The 16,612-nt window shown below is 43.1% G+C and overlaps 2 protein-coding genes across 6 annotated transcripts in view; one reads left to right on the top strand and one right to left on the bottom strand.

Moving 5' to 3' along the window:
• The window catches only part of STPG1 (sperm tail PG-rich repeat containing 1), a 64,621-nt gene extending 53,073 nt beyond the window's left edge, over nucleotides 1-11,548 (bottom strand). Inside the window, exons 1-2 of the mRNA XM_017886454.1 lie at nucleotides 11,460-11,548; nucleotides 8,249-8,367 (exon numbers count right to left, since the gene is read on the bottom strand). The gene's annotated coding sequence lies outside the window, so the exon portion shown is untranslated. The remainder of the gene's footprint in view (nucleotides 1-8,248; nucleotides 8,368-11,459) is intronic.
• Nucleotides 11,278-16,612, top strand: part of NIPAL3 (NIPA like domain containing 3) — a 58,931-nt gene continuing 53,596 nt past the window's right edge. For 3 of the 5 annotated variants that reach the window (XM_017886484.1, XM_017886487.1, XM_017886488.1), the window contains exon 1: nucleotides 13,508-13,660. The gene's annotated coding sequence lies outside the window, so the exon portion shown is untranslated. Of the gene's footprint in view, nucleotides 11,561-13,332; nucleotides 13,350-13,507; nucleotides 13,661-16,612 lie in introns of those variants that run through there. The other 2 variants (XM_017886485.1, XM_017886486.1) reach the window with 2 other exon arrangements.

Here is a 16,612-nt window from a genome sequence, read left to right as displayed (position 1 = left end):
TAACAGGACTAGGTGATCAATTTTATCAAATACTTTTTCTGCATCTATGGAGATGATCATATAATCGTTCTTTGTGAATATATTAATTGAATTACATTGATTGATTTTCAAATGTTAAAACAACCTAGTGTTCCTGGAATAAATGCTACCTGGTCATAAGATATTATCATATATTTTATATACTGAAGGATTCAATTTGCTAAAATTCTGTTAAGGATTTTTGCATCTGTGTGGGGAAAAGAAAGAAAGATCAGACTGTTACTGTGTCTATATAGAAAGAAGTAGACATAAGAGACTCCATTTTGTTCTGTATTTGAGATGCTGTTAATCTGTGCCCTACCCCCAACCTTGTCCTTGCAAGAGAATGTGCTGTAGTGACTCAAGGTTTAAAGGATTTTGGGCTGTGCAGGGTGTGCTTTGTTAAACAAGTGCCTGAAGGCAGCTTGCTGGTTAAAAGTCATCACCATTCTCTTAATCTCAAGTACCCAGGGACACGCACACTGCCAAAGGTCACAGGGACCTCTGCCTAGGAAAGCTACGCATTGTCCAAGGTTTCTCCCCATGTGATGGTCTGAAATATGGCCTCATGGGAAGGGAAAGACCTGATCGTCCCCCAGCCTGACATCCGTGAAGGGTCTGTGCTGAGGAGGACTAGTATAAGAGGAAAGAAGGCCTCTTGGCGGTTGTTGGCAGTTGAGATAGAGAAAAGCATCTGTCTCCTGCCCGTCCCTGGGCCATAATGGAACATCTCGGTATAAAACCCGATTGTATGTTCTGTTTACTGAGAAAGGAGAAAACCGCCTTAGGGAGAAAGGCGGGACTTGCTAGTGCAATGCTGCTCTTTATGCACTAAAAGGTTTATGGAAATGTTTACATAAGCATATCAAGGCACAGCACTTTTCCTTAAACTTATTCATGTCACAGAGAACTTTATTCATATGTCTTACTGCTGACTTTCTCCCTATAATGATCCTGTTATCCTGCCACTTCCTTTTCTTTAAGATGGTAAAGATAATTATCAATAAATACTAAGTGAACTCAGAGACTGGTGCCAGCGTGGAGGTCCTCTGTATGCTGAGCGCTGGTCCCCTGGGCCCACTTTTTCTTTCTCTATACTTTGTCTCTGTGTCTCATTTCTTTTCTCAAGTCTTCCACCTAACGAGAAACGCCCACAGGTGTGGAAGGGCAGGCCACCCCTTCACATCTGTGTTCACGAGGGCTATTAATCTGTAGCTTTCTTTTTCACTTTAAAAATGTCTTTGATTTGGGCATCAGGGTAATGCTTGCTTCATGAAATGAGTTGGAAGGTGTTTTTTTTCTCTTTTAATTTCTGGCACAGTTTGTATAAAATTGGTGTTAGTTCTTCCTTAAATTTACAAGTGAAGCCGTCTGGGCCTGGAGTTTTCTTTGTGGGAAGATTTTTAATGACAAAGTTCATTAACTTAATAGATATAGGCTCTTCAGATTATCTATTTCTTCTTAACTGAGCTTTGGTAATTTGTATATTTCAAGAAAATTTTTCCATTTCATCTGTCATGAAACTTACTGGCATAAAGTTATTTATCATCCTTTCAATATCTGCAGATCCTGTAGTAATGTCCCTACTTCATTCCTGATATTGGTCATTTGTGTTTTACATATTTTTGTCAAGTCTGGCTAGAAGTTTACCAATGTATTGATTTTTTTAAAAGAAAACAGCATGTGGTTTTATTGATATTTTCTACTGTTTTCTAAATTTTCTATTTCATTGACCTCTATGATTATCTTTTCTTTCTTCCTGCTTACATTGGGTTTCATTTGTTCTTCTCTTTCTAGCTTTTTAGGTGGAAGCTTCAATAATTGAATTTAGATCCTTTATTATTATTATTATTATTATTATTATTATTATTATTATTATTTTTGAGATGGAGTTTTACTCTTGTTGCCCAGGCTGGGGTACAATGGCACAATCTCGGCTCACTGCAACCTCCAACTCCCAGGTTCAAGTGAACCTGCCTCAGCCTCCCCAGTAGCTGGGATTACAGGCTTTCGCCACCACATCCAGCTAATTTTTTGTATTTTTAGTAGAGATAGGGTTTCACCATGTTTGCCAGGCTGGTCTTGAACTCCTGACCTCAAGTGAACTGCCCACCATGGCCTCTCAAATTGCTGGGATTACAGGTGACATGAGCCACCGCACCCAGTACCGCCTTCTTTCTTAATACATGTATCTAATATCTTAAATGTTCCTGTAAGCACCATTTTAGTGGCATCTCATATATTTTAACATGTTGTGTTTTCATTTTTCTTTCCGTTTAAAATATCTTTCTTTTTTTCATTGTAATTTCTTTTTTATACATGGCTTACTTGGAAGTCTGATGTTTAATTTCCAAGTAGTCAGGGGGATTCCCTAGTTATCTTTTTGTTGTTGATTTGAATTTTCCTTTTGTTGTTGAATGGGGGTTTTTATAAATGTCAGTTAGGTAGAACTGGCTGATAGTTTGTTCAAGTCTTTTACATCCTTACTGATTTCCAATTTATTCATTCTATCAATACTAAGAGAGAAATGTTGAAATTCCCATATTATATTATTGTGAATTTATTTCTCTTTTAAGCTTTGTTGATTGTTGTTGTGTATTTTGAAGCATTATTACCAGGTGCATGAATATTTATAATTTTTATCTTTTTGGTGAATTGACCCCTTTATCATTATGAAATACCCTGCTTTATCCCTGGTAATATTCCTTATTCTAAAGTCTGTTTTTCTGATATTAACACGGCCATTCCAGCTTTCTTTTGATTACTATTAGCACACTATATTTTTTCTGTCCTTTTACTTTTAACCTGCTTGTGTCTTTATATTTAATTATTGAGTTTTCTTCACACTTCTGCTGGAAGGAATGTGTCTTTATATTTAAAGATGGTTTTTTAAAGACAACATATCTTAGGTCCTGGTTTTTAATCTAATCAAACTCTGCCTTTTGATTGGAGTGTTTAGAACTTTTACATTTAATGTAGCACTTGATAGTTGGGCTTAAACCTATCAATTTCCTACTTGTTATATGGGCCCTTGTTTCTTTCTTCTTGGATCCTTTGAGATTAAGTGCATATTTCTTATGATCCCATTTTATCTTCATTTCTGACTTATTAGCTATAATTATGTATAGTGATTGATTTAAGGTTTACAGTATACATCTTTAATTTATCACAGTCAAATAATAGTACGCTACTTCACATATAATGTAAGAACTTTACAATACACTTCCATTTCCTACCTTCCATCTTTTCTGTTACTTTTGTATGCATTTTACTTCTACATATATTATTAATTTTATATTGTTTTTAAACACTCAATTATCTCTTAAAGAAATTAAAATAAGAAAAAAATATATTTTAACTTTATCATTTCCAGTGCTTTTCTTTTTTTTTTTTTGAGACGGAGCCTCGCTGTGCTGCCCAGGCTGGAGTGCAGTGGCACGATCTCGGCTCACTGCAAGCTCCGCCTCCCGGGTTCACGCCATTCTCCTGCCTCAGCCTCCCAAGTAGCTAGGACTACAGGCCCCCGCCACCACGCCCGGCTTTTTTGTATTTTTAGTAGAGATGGGGTTTCACCCTGTTAGCCAGGATGGTCTTGATCTCCTGACCTTGTGATCTGCCCGCCTCGGCCTCCCAAAGTGCTGGGATTACAGGCGTGAGCCACCGCGCCTGGCCTCCAGTGCTTTTCAATTCTTTGTGTAAATTCAAGATTCTTTCTAGTGTCATAGTCCTTCTATCTACAGAAATTCTTTTAACTTTTCATGTAGTGCAGGTCTTCTGATAATGCATTCTCTAGGTTTGTGTCTGTCTGAAATGGTCTTTATTTTTCTTTTATTTTTGAAAGTTATTCTCACTGGGTATAGAATTATAGGTTCATAGTTTTTTTTTTTTTTTTTTTTTCCTACCTCTCCCAAGAACTTTTATATTATTCCATTGTCTTCTGACATGCATAGTTTCTGATGAGAAGTCCACTGTAATTCTTATTTTGATTCCTCTGTAAGTAATAATTCTTCTTTTATCCATCTAATTTTAAGCTTTTCTGTGTATTACTTTCATTCAGCAATTTGATTTTTCCCAATTTTTTATTATGGTAAAACATATAACATAAAAATTTGCCATCTCAAGCATTTCTTTTTTTTTTTTTTTTTTTTGAGACGGAGTCTCGCTCTGTCGCCCAGACTGGAGTGCAGTGGCCAGATCTCAGCTCACTGCAAGCTCCGCCTCCTGGGTTTACGCCATTCTCCTGCCTCAGCCTCCCGAGTAGCTGGGACTACAGGCGCCCGCCACCTCGCCCGGCTAGTTTTTTGCATTTTTTAGTAGAGACAGGGTTTCACCGTGTTAGCCAGGATGGTCTCGATCTCCTGACCTTGTGATCCACCCATCTCGGCCTCCCAAAGTGCTGGGATTACAGGCTTGAGCCACCGCGCCCAGCCATCATCTCAAGCATTTCTAAGTGTACAGCTCAGTGGAATTCAAATTTATAATGTTGTGCAACCATCACCACTATCCGTCTCTGTAAATCTTTTCATTTTGAAAAACTGAAATGCTATACCCATTAACTAATATGGTACTTCCCCAGTATTTCCTACAATATGGTGTTTCTTCGGTATTTCCCCATTCCTTTTTCCCTGCAACCCCTTGCAACCGCTATTGTATTTTCTATTTCTATTAATTTGACAACTCTATGTGCCTCTCAGCAGTTTTATTTTTATGGTACCTTGGCATAATTTTCTTTATGTCTTTAATGTTTGGGTTTGGTTTTAATGAACTTTTTTAATCTGCTGGCTAGAGTTTTCATCAAATTTGGAAAATATTCAGTCATTATTTTTTCAAATATTTTTTCTACCTCTGCTCCCTTCTTTCCTGGGGCTACAGTTATATTAGATATATTTTCTCAAAGATTATTGATATTCTGTTTATTATTTTTTAGTCTCTTTTCTCTCTGCCCTTCATTTGGGTAGTCTATATTGTCATGTCTTCAAGTTCACTGATTTTTTTTTTTTTTTTTTTATGGAGTCTCGCTCTGTCACCCAGACTGGATTGCAGTGGTGCAGTCTTGGCTCACTGCAACCTCTGCCTCCCAGCTTCAAGCAATTCTCTGTGTCAGCCTCCTGAGTATCTGGGTACAAGTGCCTGCCACCATGCCTGGCTAATTTTTGTATTTTTAGCAGAGACAGGGCTTCACCATCTTGGCCAGGTTGGTCTTGAACTCCTGAGCTTGTGATCTACCTGCCTCAGCCTCCCAAAGTGCTGGGATTATAAGCATGAGCCACCGCGCCCAGCCAAGTTCACTGATCTTCTGAAGTCTCTACTCAGCTGCAAATCCCATCTATTGTATTCTTATTTCAAATATTGTATTTTTTCTTTCTAGAGGTTACATTTGGGCTCTTTTTCTATGTCTTCCATTTCTAGCCTTATTGTGTTCAGTTTCCTTTACATCCTTGGGCATATTTGTAAAATTCATAATAGCTGCTTTAAGGTTTCTTTATACTAATTATATAATCTGTCATTTTTAAGTCTGTTCCTATGGTTGATTTTCCTCTCAGATATGAGTCATAATTTCCTGTATCTTTTCATGTCTGGTAATTTTGTATTAGATATTGGACATTTTGAATTTTACATTGCTGAGTGCTGGGTTTTTATATATTCCTGTAAAGGATGTGGAACACTTTTCAGTAACTTGTAGATCCATCTGACCCTTTCAAGCTTTCAAACTGTGTTACGGCAAGTCCAGAGCAGCTTTTACTCTGGAAATAATTTATCCCCACTACTAAGGCATAACCTTTCTGTGAACTCTACCCAATTCCTATCTAATACCATGTCTCTCCATTCTGGTTTATGGTAACATGAAATATTCCCAGATCTGTTTAAGCCCCAGAAATTGTTCAGCCTATGGTCTTTTGGTGGGTACTTCCCCAATCTTAGTTTCTTCTCATGCATGTGCAGATTACTGCTCAGCCAAAAACGTAAGGAGACCTCTCTTTCAGGTTTCTGAACATTTTTGGTGCAGCTCCTTCCTTTAGGGGTCTCCCTATAAATTCTAGCCTTTTGGCCTCTCTGAATTCTTATTTTATCTTCTCAACTCAGAAATCTAGAATTCATTTGGATTTCCTATAATATGACCTAAAACTGACCCCAGTACTAAATGGGGCAATTGTTGGACTCACCTTGTTTTCTTCCTTCAGGGATTATTATAACTGCCTGTTGTCCATTGTGAGTTGTTTAACATATTTAACTACTTTTTAGTTGTTAATAGCAAAGGCACAATGTAATTTCCATAGCATTTATTTTTCATTAGCAGACTTGGGTTTCATTTTGCCCATGTTTTTCCCTAAGGAACTTATACCATTTATATATACTAATGAGTAAAGGATTGAATAAATGATTTGATGCTCTACTAGTCCTTTTCCCCACAGTATTTTTCCTTACTTTATTCTGTAATCCTCACAGCAGCAATTCTCAACTTTTTTTGGTGGACAATCTATACCAAAAATTTGATATTTAATAGAATTATTGACAACATTCTTCAAGAAATTAAGAGATTCAAAACAACAGAAACAAATAAAAAATGATCAAAGTACAATCACCAATCCAGCTTAACAAGGTCTTTTAGTGTCTATAAAAGCAGCCCCTAGGGCTGGGTGCGCTGGGTCACTCCTGTAATCCCAGCACTTTGGGAGGCCGAGGTTGGGGGACAGCTTGAGCTCATGACCAGCCTGGGCAACATGGTGAAACTCTGTCTCCACAAAAAATATAATAATTAACCAGGCATGGTGGCATGCGCCTGTAGTCCCAGCTACCTTAGGGGCTGGGGCAGGAGGATCACTTGAGCCCAAGAGGTCAAGGCTGCAGTGAGCTATGTTCGTGCCACTGCTCTTCAGCTTGGGTGACAAAGTGAGACCCTGTCTCAAAAAATAACCAAAGCAGCCACTATTCATTTACCACTCCTCAATGCTATACCATTTTAGTAAGAACCATCTACTGCCCTAGCTTTAATAAAGCTGTTATTAAAAAATGCATTAGTGTTCCTGAATTATGAGTGATTAGAAAAATAGTAAGCTTCCTGTTATACAGTAGTCCACCTTGTCTGTAGCTTCATTTTCCAGTTTCAGTTACCCATGGTCAATTGTGGTTTGAAAATACTAAATGGAAAATTCCAGAAATAAATAATTCATCAGCTTTAAATTATGCACCATTCTGAGGCATGTGATGAAATCTCGTATCGTCTGACTCCACCCCACCTGGGATGTGAATCATCCTTGTCCAGCACATTCAAGCTGTATTTGCTACTCCACCATTAGTCACTTAGTAGCCATCACGATTGTCAGATCCACTGACACGTTGTCTCAGTGCTTGTGTTCAAGTAACTCTTACTTTACTTAATAATGGCCCCAAAGCACAAGAGTACTGACGCCAGCACTTTGGACATGTCAAAGAGAAGCTGTAAAGTGCCTCCTTTAAGTGAAAAGGTGAAAGTTCTTGACTTAATAAGGCAAGAAAAAACTGTATTCTGAGGCTGCTAAGATCTACAGTAAGAACAAAACTTTTATCCATGAAATTTCAAAGGGGAAAAAAATTGGTGCTAGTTTTGGTGCTTCACCTCAGACTGTAAGTAGCCACAGAGCATGATAAGTGCTTACTCAAGATGGAAAGAGCATTAAATTTGTGAGTGGAAGATATGAACGGAAATAGTCTGATTGACAGTAATCAGTTTGGGTATTATCCATTGTTTCACTGGCATCTACTGGTAGTCTTGGAACATATACCCCTTGAATAAAGGAGGACTACTGTAATAATAATGTATGTACACTGTCAACATTTAAGAAAATATGATAAGCTACAAAAAAATTTTAAACAATCCCCAATCCATGGCTGGGCGTGGCAGCTCACACCTGTAATGCCAGCACTTTGGGAGGCCGAGGCGGGTGGATCATGAGGTCAGGAGATCGAGACCATCCTGGCTAACACGGTGAAACCCCGTGTCTACCAAAAATACAAAAATTAGCCAGACATGGTGGCGTGCGCCTGTAGTCCCAGCTACTCAGGAGGCTGAGGCAGGAGAATCGCTTGAACCCAGGAGGTGAAGGTCGCAGTGAGCCAACACCGCACCACCGCACTCCAGCCTGGGCAACAGAGTGAGACTCCATCTCAAAACAAACAAACAGACAAATAAAAAACAATCCCCAATCCTACCACCAAAAGACTACACTATTCCAGTCTTCTCACTGCATACCTGTGAAGGCAGGATGAGAGCAGGTGCAGGCCAGACGTGAGCAGAGCACTGCCCAAATGTGTCTCACTGGTCCACTTGCTTGTATAACTGTTCATGACAGGATGGCATGGGCCTAGAATCTAAGAAAGAGCAGTGAAGATATACCACCTTCTGAATCAACAACATATGTTTAAGCAATTCCTAGGTGGGGGCCAGTGCAGCAGTCCAGAGTATCCAGTCCTGAGTTCAAGATTATGCTCTGCCATTTAGCTCTGATTCTGGATGAGTCACTTAACCTTCTGAGCCCATTTCCTCCTCCATAAACTGGGAGTGATAACAGTACCTTCCTCTCAGACTGATCCATATGAAGTGGTTAATACTGCCTGTCCTGCAGCAGGCTTGTATTAATGTAGGGTTTTAATATATGCACAGGGATATCAAATTAACAACTTAAAATAATAGCTATCATTTATTGAGCCTGTACAGTCCTAAATGTCTTCTATGGAATACCTCATGCAATTTTTACAACAATCCAGTGAGGTATAATCCCCATTTTTCACAGATGAGAAAACTGAAGTTTGGTGGGGGATTAAGTGACTTGCCCAAGGCCACATTAGAAGAAAGGTGGAATCAGGCTTTGAACTCAGGAAGTCTGATTTCTACTCACTCCTTAACCTCTAATAATCTCTCAGGCAGCACACACTAAATATTAACTTGCTAAATTTTGACGTTTAGTACCCAAGTGGGTATGATTGGTTTGCTGTTATTATTTTTAGAAATAGGATCTTGCTGTGTCGTCCAGTTGCTAGAGTGCAGTGATGCAATCATAGCTTACTGCAATCTCAAACTCCTGGGCTCAAGTGATCCTCCCACCGCAGCCTCCAGAGTAGCTGGAAGACTACAGACACCTGCCACCACACCTGGCTAGTTTTAAAATTTTTCGTAGAGACAATTTCTCACTGTGCTGCCCAGGCTGGTCTCAAAATCCTAGCCTTGAGTGATCTTCTCACCTCAGCTTCCCAAAGCACTGGGATTACAGTGAGCCACAGTGCCTGACCTGGTTGGGTTTCTGAAGTTAGAATATTATATACAGTTTTCAAAATATGAAGCAAATAAGGGATGGCTGGGTGGGGGGCAAATATTTGACTCTCTTGAATATTCACAGAATGCTAGGTTTCATCAGAACACAGTTTAAAACTCCTGGGGAAGTTCACTGTTGGGCAGTTCTAATTGCTAGAAAGTTCCTTCCTGAATCAAAGCTGATTCTCTGTTTTTTTTTTTTTCTACCTGTCCTGATTCCCACCCTTGGAATCAACTCAAAATAAGTCTCATTTCTCTTCCACATTGGTGATTTTCAAAATGCAAGTCAGAGTCTGTAGTCTTTTGTGAAGTTTTAGTTTGTCATATGCGTGTGTGCGCACTGGATCACAATATAAAATGCATTTACCATGAGTCACAGTCAAACTGTTTGAAAGCCACTGTTCTATATGACTAGTCTGTAAGAATTTGAAGGCAGTTGTCATGCCTCACCACCTAAAGACTAATCTTCTTCTCCACATGGGACTTCCTTGGCTTTTGCCATATACCTCCGTGTTGCACGGGGAGCTCCTTTCTTCACCGTACCGGGGCATCATCCTGCGGTCCTGTCGCCAAATTCATGAGACTCTCTGTTCAAACCTTCTTAGGGATGACTTCCCTGACCACCCTCTCCTAAGAAGCACTAACCAATCTCTCTCTAGCCCTACTCTGCTTTTTCAAAGCACTTTTCACTACCCAACATTATATTGTATGTTTATTACTTTATTTATGATCTTCCCCAAAAGAAAGTTCATCTCTGAATCTTCAGTCTATTTCCTGGCATATAGTATTTGCTCCATTGGCTGGGCATGGTGGCTCACACCTGTAATCCCAGCACTTTGAGAGGCTGAGGGGGAAGGATGGCTTGAGACAGGAGTTCAAGGCTAGCCTGGGCAACATAGTGAGGTCCTGTCTGTACAAAATAATAATAATAGTAATGAGACTTTTTAAAAATAGTATTTTCTCCATAAATATTTGTGGAATGAATGAATGAATGAATACTAGAAGTAGACCCTTTTTGGCAATTGTGTGTATAGATGTGCTCATAATATCTTTCCTGCAGGCGTTAGATTCCATAAGGACAGCTCACATGGTCACAACTATAGGCACAGTTTCATTTTATCATCTTTTATGTTTTTAAAACAGTTATATATGCTAAGTATTATCACATAGTTTACATTATACATGTTACTGTACAGGGTATACAAACATGTACTAAACTATGTATACTTTAGATGGAATTTTTTTGGATGTCCTGAGTAGTTTCAACCGTAGGGATTTTTATCTACTCAGTTATAAGCATCTTGAAAGCAGTTTACACTTTTTCAAAGCACTCTCAGGTAAATAACCCATTCGATAGTCTTCGTTGGCTGAGAAAGTGTGTCAGGGAGCTGGAAGGAAATTTAGCGGCGCGCTAGTAACCACCAGGTTCCAATCTCACCCTTTTATTTTACAGATGGATAAATCGAGGCCCAGAGCAGGGAAGTCGTTTGCTGGGGGACACCCCCCCTGAGCTGGGGTGCTTTGGAATTCCAGGGCCGAGCTAGGTGGAGCCTGAGGGCGGTAAGGAAGCCACCATGGTAGTGCGCGGCTTCGGGCGTGTCCTCGGGTGGTTCCACCCGAAAAGTGGTGACAGCTGGGGCTTGCCTCTCCACGACCTCCTGCGGAGAGCGTGGGCGTCCGACCCTTCTGGCTCAGCCTCCGCGAGTGCGCAAAAGTGGGAGGCTTCAGTGCCTGGCAGTGGGTGGACGCAAGAAGGTCCGCCAAAGGGGGACCTATGAGTAAGAGATCATGGTCTTTGGCGTCCACCACTGGCCAGGCACTGAAGCCTCCCAACTTTTTTTTTTGGACGCACCTCGCGGTAGGTGAGCCAGAAGGGTCCGACGCCCACGCCTCTCGCAGGGAGGTCGGTGAGCAGGGCAACCAGCTGTCACCACTTTTCGGGTGGATACACCGAGGACACGCCCCGAAGCAGGCGCAACTTACCATGGTGGCTTCTTCCCGCCTCTGGGCTCCACCTAGCTCGGCCCTGGAATATACGCAAAACCCGGAGGCCGGGGGATCTCCGTGGGCGTCCCACGCGGAGGACATGGTGCGCCGTGTCCTCTTCCCCACGACCTCAAGAAACTGTCCCCCCGCCGAAACTGCCTCCTACCTGGTCCGGTCCCGGCGGCTGAATCTGGCCAGCCCAACCTCCCGGTCGCTATGGCAACCACAGGCCTAACATTCGCAAGTCCACCTTCCGCCGTCCCGGAGGTAACTCTAGCCAATGGCATCCTCTGTTTCTTTAACGTGAAAAGTTATTGACCAATCATTAGAGGCGTTTCAAAGTCCGCAGAGAAGCCGGCCGAATTTTAGGGTTTAGGTTAATTACATCCGGACCTGTGGCGGGGTGGGGAACTAATAAGAGATTTATCTAGGCCATGCCTCAAAAATCTTGTGATAAACCAAAAGCCTTAGAATTTTGCTCACTCAAAAATCCTGCTTCAGGGAATATACCTAAGAGAATTAACATTCATCCAAACCCAGTTTCTTTTTTTTTTTGAGACAGAGTCTCGCTTTATCGCCCAGGCTGGAGTGCAGTGGCGCAATCTTGGCTCACTGCAACCTCCGCCCTCCAGGTTCAAGCGATGCTCTTGCCTCAGCCTCCTGAGTAACTGGGATTACTGGCTCTCGCCACCACGCCAGGCTAATTTTTTTGTATTTTTAGTAGAGACAGGGTGTCACCATGTTGGCCAGCTGGTCTCAAACTGCTGACCTCAGGTGATCCACCCGCCTCGGCCTTCTAAAGTGTTGGGATTACAGGCATGAGAAACCACACGCGGCCCCAAGCCCTGTTTCTAATAGCACAAAAAAAAAAAAAAAAAAAAAAAATAGATTGACATGGGCGACTATACAAGGGCAGCCATTTGGTATTCCAGGAGACCCTCTTCACATGCTTCAGGGCAGGGTGGTCACAGCGACCTTGTCACTCCCCTGCTTAAAGTCCTCCAGTGGCTCCCCTTTAAATGTAGGGTGAAATCCGAGTTTTTTTGTTTTTGTTTTTGTTTGACGGGGTCTTGCTCTGTTGCCCAGGCTTCCCGGGTTCAAGCGATCCTCCCGCCTCAACCTCCTGAGTAGCTGGGACCACAGGCGCTCGCCGCCAGGCCTGGCTAATTTTTAATTTTTTCTTGTGGAGATGGGTTCCCACTATGTTGTCCAGGCTGGTCTCAAACTCTTGGGATTAAGTGATCCTCCCGGCCTCCCAGAGTCCTGAGATTACAGGCATGAGCCACTGCGCCGGGCCCCAAATATATTATTTATAAACTGTCCCTGGCCCGTTCCTCAGATCGCAGCCCCAACCACGCCCCCAGAAAACTCTCTCAACAGCCCTGCTGGCCTTCGGGCAGTTTCTACAATGCACCAGCTTGTTCCTGTCTTGGGTTCCCAAGGAGCTTTCTCTGCCCCGCGATCTGAGACCAGAACTGCCTCTTTCTCATTGTTGATGTCTAGGCCCAAATGACATTTCTTCGTATGTAAACGGGCTTCATGTCTCACTCATGGCTGTGACGATCTGAAAGCAAATGCGTGTATATGACAACGTGTGAGCGATGAGAAGCTTGTCATCTGTAAAACTCCATGCGCATGTTAATTATCATAGCTGTGATAATTATGTACATTATAGAAACAACCAAGCGCTAGGCTCGGTTCAGGACCTTCAGTATTGCTGGGAGACTTGGTATCCAACAGGTGTTCCAGGAGGGCAGGAAAGTAGAGATATGTTTGGCCCCAAGTCTCGCGAGGGCTTTGGGGAGCGCTGGGTCTTCAAGGACGTTTTAGATTTGAATAGTTGATGAGAGCGTCGGGTAGGGGAACAGCAGGAGCAAAGCCCAGAAGGTGGCTATAGGGGTAAGAAGGGAGGACACCTGGTAGGCTGCTAAAACCAGGCCCGCCTGCCGGGCAGGTGGAGGCGAGCAATCACCTGAGCTCTCTAGGACAGCGGGAGAGGGGGCAGGGGAGTCGCCGCAACATTCTTCCTGTGGCCGCTAGGGGGTCCCCGCTCCAGGTGAGCGCCAAACTCTAGACCCAGGTTGCTCCCCTATCCTTCAAGCAAGCTTTGCGGCGCAGCCAATTGCCGGGGGCTGTCCGCCCACCCCCCCCGTCCTCGCAGCCACTCGCCTGCGCAGAAATGGCTGCCAATTTCTGACTGGCAGGCAGCCTGGCAAATCAAATCGCGACCTCTGAAAGCAAAACACTGCAGCATCTTGGCAGCTCTGAATTGGGAAGGGATGAAGGAGGCTGTGCCTCCGGGTTGCACGGAGTCCAAGTCATTTCTCAGAAGGTTTTGATAGGTGGGCCTTAGAGGAGACGCCGCCGGTGAGTAGTGATTAACACTGGGAGGAAGGGGAATTGAATTTAACCTTCGTTTTTTCTGGAAAGAGCGAAGTCACCTAATGTCCCCTAGTATACATACCCTTCCTTGTTGCTGTCACCAGCCTCGCCAACCTGGGTCCCGTTGCCTCAGAATGTTCTTTGCAGTTTTGTATCGAGGCTAAGAAGAACAGGGGCATGGGCTACCTTACTAAAGGTGATGCCAGGCTCTACCAAAGCAGGAAGTAACATGGAGTAACTTTGCCAGAATTTCTCCTCTTCGTGCCGAACGGCTCGGACTTCCTGGCGGCAGCAGATGGTGGAGTTAGCAGGTGGGATGAGGGGAGGCGTTCTTGGTCTAAGCCCGCTTCTGGAACAGAGGTGCTGTCTCCTCGAGTTGTAGAGTTTCCAGCTCAATGGGAAGGGACAGAAGAATGTAACCTTCTCGTGAGCCAAAGTCCAGGAACGGGAAGCTTGGCAGGGAACTGGCGCTCACCTCCAGAACCCAGATCGTCAGGTGGTGGGAAAGAGTGTGTTTTATTGATTTGTTCGGAAAGAGGCAAATTCGAATACTGACGCTATCCTAAGCGGCCATGAGCCACAGCTCTCTCGTCTGTAAAACGTGCTCGGTGGGATTGGTGAAATCCGTCAACGAGATAAACGGGGTGGGAATGGAAGCAGAGCACCTAGTGAATTATCATTCCTTTCTTGGGTCAGTGACCACGTGCTCTAATTGTGGGGTGGCTGACAATACAGAGGTGACTGCTTGCCTCTGGGTCATATGTAGGTCCTGGAGAAATGCTTCAAAATCAGGAAAAGAGAGTCACCAGGCAAAGAGTATGTGTCTTATAAGGGAGTACAGCTTGCAAAGGGTTCCTCCAGGCTTTCAGTCCGGACTCCCACCCAGCTGAGGGAGAGCCTTCTATCTTTGCAGGCAATGCCTCAGAGGCCTGGGAGTTCCTGAGGCAGAGAGGGAAGCTGCTTTTTAGAAGAAAAAATTAAACCACAGCAATGCCAACCACCACAAACAAAAGCAAAACCAGAAAAGCACTTGGGCAAACTAACTAGTCTAAAGGATGTTAAGAGGCCTGGGTTCCCACCACTCCCTTGACTGACATGTCGCTAAGGGCTGTTGGCTTTCTCTGACCTCCTGTAGGTGAGGCTGTGTATATCTGCTTGTTGGAGCTCTGGAGTTGCGGTTGATTAGGCCTTAGAAAGGCATTCTTGACTGTGAAGGGGCCACAGCGCACGTGGTGCTTAACTGGCCTGCATTTAGTGAGTCGGTTGGTATGTATACAAGTCACTGTCAGGCTCTGGGCTAGATCTCAGCTGGGAGCAACTGAACAGGGTATTCCGCAGACACCTCACTGGAGTGTGTGCTCCTCAATTTCATGACTGCTTCATGGTCGAATGCTTCTCGGGGCCTCTCAGAGGTAGAAAGCCCTGAGCCACTCTTAAGGCTCTTATGGTTATTACAAATGCTAAAACATTGTTACAGACATTTAACACAATAATGCTTTTCACATGTACCTGAAAGTATAGTGAATAGTTATGCTTTCCACAAGATTGCAAACACATATTCATAGGGTTTTACAGGCTGGGAGGTCTAGCTATGGGGTGTGAATTACCTGATAAAGTTACACGGTGAATGCTTACATCTCATGTCTGTATACTGGATACATAACCTCGTCTGCAGGTAGTAGCAATGATTTCATCCTGAGGCCCTTTGACAGTGAAACCAAGCCAAATGGTTTCTGTAGCTGTCCCTGTGCAAAACCTGCAGCTGTTGTTTCCTAGTGCTGGACATGGTGTTCGCCTCATCACATATGTATGTGCTATTCACACCATGAACCAGAATTCCTGAACCTAGGGCCGGATAGCAGAAGGAACTGGCAGCTACAGGATACACAGGAGGCAGCTCTCTGAAGCCTCAGGGAGTGGCAGAAATTGTTTAGCTCACGGTGAGCCCTCAGTAAATATTTGTTGGATGAATGCATGAGAGAGAAAAGAGTGGGCAAAATAAATAATTAAACATGGGAGAATAAAATTAATCCTAACAGCAGCTCACGTTCATGGACCATTTGCTATGCCTGCATTTTACATGTATAATTTCATCAAATTCTCAAGACTGCCATGTGGGGTGGGAACATTATTATCTATATTTCACAGCTGGAGAAACTGGCTGAAAAGTTAAATAACCTGGCAAAAGTAAAACGGGTAGCACATGGCACATCAAAAGCAATTTAAAACATTTTTCTATTAAAATAAATATAGACTATGCAGTAGAATACATTTTTTAAAATATATAAAAGTCCTCAAAGAAACCCCTAACACTTTTAAGTAGGATTTTGGCCATGCCTCCTAGGACACTAGGAGTATACTTTCTCTTCTCTGTTTGGTAGAAAAGTTTGAGAAGTGGCACACACCTGTAATCCCAGCACTTTGGGAGGCTGAGGCAAGTGGATTGCTTGAGCCCAAGAGTTCAAGCAAAACCCTGTCTCTACAAAAAAAATTAGCCAGGCCTTGTGGCACACGTCTGAGGTCCCAGCTACTTGGGAGGCTGAGGGAGGATCTCTTGAGCCCAGCAAGTGGAGGCTATGTTTGTGCCACTGCACTCCAGCCTAGATGACAGAGTGAGATTCTGTCTCCAAAAAAGGGAACAGTTTGGGAAGCACTGAAAATATAAGTCCAATGAAATTAGCAGGGATTATCATCATTGCTGGGTTTATTTGAGGCCATGTTATTACCCCCACTTTACAGAGGAGGCAACTGAATCTCTGAGAGGCAAAGTTACCTGGTCACACAGGGTTTCCACCTCCAAGACCAGTGTTTCCTCACCTGTGTCAGGCTGACCCTCGGTAGTAGGCCAGTTCTTCTGTCTTCCATGGAGGTAGCTTTTCTTCTGATTCTTTTCTTCCCAAGTTGAAACTTAAATGTTCCCTTTTTGTGGTAGTAGAA

The sequence above is a fragment of the Rhinopithecus bieti genome, unplaced genomic scaffold (assembly GCF_001698545.2).
Source record: "Rhinopithecus bieti isolate Rb0 unplaced genomic scaffold, ASM169854v2 scaffold_14826, whole genome shotgun sequence".
NCBI classification, from domain to species: Eukaryota; Metazoa; Chordata; class Mammalia; order Primates; family Cercopithecidae; genus Rhinopithecus; species Rhinopithecus bieti.
The sequence above is the reverse complement of the archived record's forward strand: the minus strand, read 5'-3'. Positions and strand labels throughout refer to the sequence as shown.